The sequence below is a fragment of the Saccostrea echinata genome, unplaced genomic scaffold, assembly GCF_033153115.1.
Source record: "Saccostrea echinata isolate AGI-Se365-2 ecotype Australia unplaced genomic scaffold, CSIRO_AGI_Sech_v1 ptg000033l, whole genome shotgun sequence".
In the NCBI taxonomy this organism is placed as follows: domain Eukaryota; kingdom Metazoa; phylum Mollusca; class Bivalvia; order Ostreida; family Ostreidae; genus Saccostrea; species Saccostrea echinata.
Genome location: NW_026889782.1, coordinates 13931361 through 13936132, shown reverse-complemented (window position 1 = coordinate 13936132; position 4772 = coordinate 13931361). Strand labels below are relative to the sequence as shown.

Sequence of the window (4772 nt, the reverse complement as noted above, 5' to 3'; positions counted from 1 at the left end):
GTTAATAATGTTGACATCTTGTAAGCATAATGGTGCAATTTACATATTCACAAAATAAACAAAATTGCTTAAACACCTATTACAATATAGGTTCAGATGTAGTTTTGCAAGATGCACAAGTAAATGCATGTGTCCAGCTTCACGCAGTGAGCCTGTTTGAGCTTGACTTTATACTTTGGACTGAATGTTACGTGTATTGTGTCTGTGGTAGGAGATTATGTTTGCATACGTGTTCATCTTCACACACCTTGGAAAATATGTAACTGGTTGTGGTAGATGCTTGAGTGTTTGCATATGTGTCCAGCTTCACACATTTTCATGTATGTGCTCGACTTCACACGCCTTGGAAAATGTGTAATTGGTTGTGATAGATGCTTGTGTGTTTGCATATGTGTCCAGCTTCACACATTTTCATGTATGTGCTCGACTTCACAGGCCTTGGGAAATATGTAATTGGTTGTGATAGATGCTTGTGTGTTTGCATATGTGTCCAGCTTCACACATTTTCATGTATGTGCTCGACTTCACACGCCTTGGAAAATATGTAATTGGTTGTGATAGATGCTTGTGTGTTTGCATATGTGTCCAGCTTCACACATTTTCATGTATGTGCTCGACTTCACACGCCTCGGAAAATATGTAATTGGTTGTGATAGATGCTTGTGTGTTTGCATATGCGTCCAGCTTCACACATTTTCATGTATGTGCTCAACTTCACACGCCCTGGAAAATATGTAACTGTGGTTGTGGTAAATGCTGGAGTGTATGCATATGTGTCATGCTTCGCACAGAGAGAAAAGTTTTGTGTTCTCTTTTCTAGAAGATAATGATTATTTAAATATACTCTGAATAAATCCTCTAAAGAAATGGATAATCCTCTGAAGAAATGGATAATCATAATGAGTTACATACTAAGTTCCTCAGTGCACAATATACACAATTTTACTGAAAATTAAACTTGTGCAAAAGCTCTCTTGCTGAATAACTTTCATTATTATAAATACTTGAATGTTCATCTATATATTTTCAGATATTTTCTAGTAAGTGTATATATTCTTGATCACGATGGCATCCACATTTGATTCCCCTCTCTGTCATCTTTTCTTGGTCACCAATTAATTCAACAGTAGGCTGGGTACTCAGATCTCTCAGGTGTTGGACAAAAGGAGTGCTAATAATAAACATAATCTTCGAAATTATAGAGAATAACATCCATTTCTTTTCCAGGTTTGCATTAATTATTTATCTTTTGAAATTAAAGCACTTCTGCAATAACCTTGAAAACTTGCCAAGATACTTTAAATGTTTGTAGCGTGCTTTAACTACTTTAATTTTATTTTTGGAAGTTTAGAATTATAGAAAAACAAGTTCAAATATAAAAATAAAATGTAAAAGATCTTAATAATGAAGATTCATTTACACAATTTGATAACACATTGAAGTCATTTCCTCACCTGACTTGCTCATAATTTATCTTCATAATGGAGTTGATTCAATGATGATCACTTTCAATCATTAAAAGAACTTCTTCATCTCAAATTATCTGAAGGTCATCCATCTTCCCAACTGCCACTCACCCAAAGTGTACCAAGACTTCTGACCTGTATAATATCCAAATTCAAAATTAAAATTTTAAAAAATCTCTTCACCATACTGGTCTCTTTAAAAAATGTGAGAAAATAATTTAAATACTTTTCTGAAGATGGAATAATGTAGTGAGTATCTAACAATGATTAAAAATATTTTGATCTCTGTACAGTGATAATGTATGAAAAAGTCATGTCCCTTGTATTTGAAAAAAAATTCCATTCTTAAGGACATTACCCAACATGGAAATAATGTACATATGTCTCTGGCACAACCAAACCACAAGAGACCTTTCCATACTTAGCACCATGCATTAGCTCTCCACTCTTTGTTTCTACAAAAGATAAATTAAAATTATGAAAAGGTAATTTTTTTGACAGCTAAGTCTGATTAATTATTTTCCAGTCAGTGATGAACAGAATATTTGATTTCCTTAATAATCAGGGACAGATTATTCATGTTTATCTTAAATAAACAAAGTTTGCCCCCCCCCCCCCCCCGCCACTACAAAAGGAAAAAATAAACTGACTCAGAAACTCTTATTTCAGTGAGGTAAAGGGAATAATGGCATCAGACAAGGAAAGATTATTAACCATTTTTTTCAGTTGAGATGAGATTATATCTTTTAAACATTTTTGAAGTTAATATATTTTTAACCCCCCCCCCTCCCCCCCGCATCAAACAAAAAATAGTCGCCCCATTATTTAGCTGTCCGAAATCTATAACAAAATATTTATTACGATTTTTTTCCATTTTAATTTATTATATCCTGACACTGATACCACCACTATATAGTAGATGCAACAAATTAAGAAGTGACCCCTCTTCTTCCCTCCCTCCCCTAGATGTTTCGTCTAAATGTTAAACGACGTTGTTCAAAATCTTCAAAGACAGAAACAGTTAAACACAACAAATAAGCACATTTTCATTACCTTGCAGTCAGTGTCGAGTGACACACGTAAATAACATCCCGCAATCTCTTTGTTTATTTCTTGGCGGAATTTTGTTGCCTTATAGACTGGTTCCCATACATTGCAAAGGTGTATATGCCCTGAATAAGTCATACGCTTATTAGTTTTGTTTATAAGAGGTAATATCAGTAATATGTCCCGTTCATTTAACAACCTTTACTTTAAAATACTGAAATATATTTTATCATATATACAGATGTTTTCCACCTCAGTATTGTGTAATCCTCTTCATCCAAGTCTTCTCGACTTCAAAACGAACGATCTACTTTTAACAGTAACCCAAATATGGCACTGTGTATTCGAATGAATAGCCAATCATTTCAAATCTAGTTGAGCGGGTCTCATCGGTATTCTCTGGTATTTTTGACGAAAATATGCAACCAGTGATCAGTTGAATTGATACCTTTTCATCTACCAGAAGATTTAAGGAGGTTATTGCTTGGAAAACTGCTCGAGCTCCCGGGCTGGCATGCACTGCAGGTTTGTTTACGTTTTCCATCTGTTTTCAGCATACATTGTGAAACATTGAAACTGATGAAAGTAAGAAAAAACTACTCTGAATATGTGTTTTAGATAAGTAACTTGATAAATTGGGGATAATGTTCCATTTTTTCTGTAAATGATCATGGATTAAACAAGACCAAGAAAAACAATTCTAGGTCACAGTTTCAGAATGTTTAGCTGTTTACATTAGTGCTAGAAAAAAAAATGTAGAAGCCAGGGTAGGGGCAATGTTCTTAATAGAGGACAAGTTAGGTTATATTTTATAGATATTATTTTGTATTCTAAACCATGTCCATTTTTCAAAAACAGGTACAGTGAAATCAATTATGCAGGTTCTTGAAGAAAGTCATGGATGACAACAATGTATGAATTACCAGACCAAGGGATACCAATGTTTTTTTGACGGTATACTTGTACGTATTAGTTTAAAAAAATCAATAAATAGTATCATAAAAATGTTACTTAAACAGTTATTTACATTATCAATTGCTTGACTTGTTCGGGAGTCAGTATAATTATACATTTCTGTTTTCAAAAAATGTGTTATTACTTTTTCCAGGCTCCAGCTACTCAGCTTACTGTGAGAGAGTTAACACCTTATTGACATATCTTTCATGAAGAAGAAACACTTGAGAAGAGTTCAAGAGTTAAATTTTATAGATGGTAAGTGTTGCTTAGACCTAAAGTATTCTTTAATTTTGAAGAAAACAAACATAAGGGTGTTCGGCAATTCATAACTATTAACTGTGATTGCATTGTGTATTTTTAAAATCATTCTTTGGTATGCTTCAAACTCAAAAGTATTTATGAAAACATTGACTATATTTATCCAGATGTATGAAATGTTTATCAAAGTATAAATTCCATTTTAGCATGTTATCTTCAAAATGAGGGACCTGTCAACTTTTACAATTCCAAGATCAGGAAATAATTCATGAGCAGCAACATGCCACTGGGAGAAAGGTACATATATTCTAAACCATAACTTGAATATCATACTATAGCTCTATAAGCAGCAACTATTGGTCTTTTTGTTACCTGATGACTAAGAAGGAAAATGGAGTTAATTATATGTGTTCAGTAATTATCCATAGATACTGATGCCAGTACTTTTTCACAAATTATCTTGCAAGTAAGACAAACATTTTCCAATTCTGCAAAAGTATCTTAGCTACAGAAGGTCACGAGAAATCTTATATTACTCCTACATTAGTATATTTTATAAATAATCCTTTCAAAAGAAAAATCAGGTAATGATAACAAAGAAATTACAGAGTTATTAAATTTTAATCTTAGGGGTAAGACAAGGGCTAGTGGCCCAGTCCATTTATTATATATCATAAAATAAGTTAATAGCAACATGTTCATCTGTTTGTATCTGTCTTTTTTAATAAGATTAACATTGTCTTTTTGGTAAAAATAAAGGCTGACATTAATGGTTCAAAATATTTTCTTTTTGAGGTTAAATGTCATGTATGAAATTTTTATCTACATGTATTAATATGGTTGCATCTTGTTTCAATTTTCATTAGTCATGATACTGTGAATACTGATATCACAGTTTATGTGAATTTATAACACAGATGCCGATGAAAATATTCATATTCATGTCACTGAATATATATATTTTTTTTCTTCTTTTAAGGAAAACAAAAGAAGACTGCCTGCATGAGAATAAAAGTTCTGGACTCTGAAAAGGAATATATATGT

The 4772-nt window shown here is 32.6% G+C and overlaps 2 long non-coding RNA genes across 2 annotated transcripts; one reads left to right on the top strand and one right to left on the bottom strand.

Annotated features, from left to right (window-relative positions):
• Window positions 1-1527: 1527 nt before the first annotated feature.
• LOC133198914 (uncharacterized) lies at window positions 1528-2552 on the bottom strand. The gene is made up of 3 exons (XR_009722660.1): window positions 2520-2552; window positions 1825-1921; window positions 1528-1601 (listed from the first exon to the last, which is right to left on the bottom strand). It is a non-coding gene; the product is annotated as an uncharacterized LOC133198914 (long non-coding RNA).
• A 339-nt stretch (window positions 2553-2891) lies between these two features.
• On the top strand, window positions 2892-4004 carry LOC133198684 (uncharacterized). The gene is made up of 4 exons (XR_009722545.1): window positions 2892-3038; window positions 3372-3475; window positions 3622-3725; window positions 3935-4004. It is a non-coding gene; the product is annotated as an uncharacterized LOC133198684 (long non-coding RNA).
• The last annotated feature ends 768 nt before the right edge of the window (window positions 4005-4772 follow it).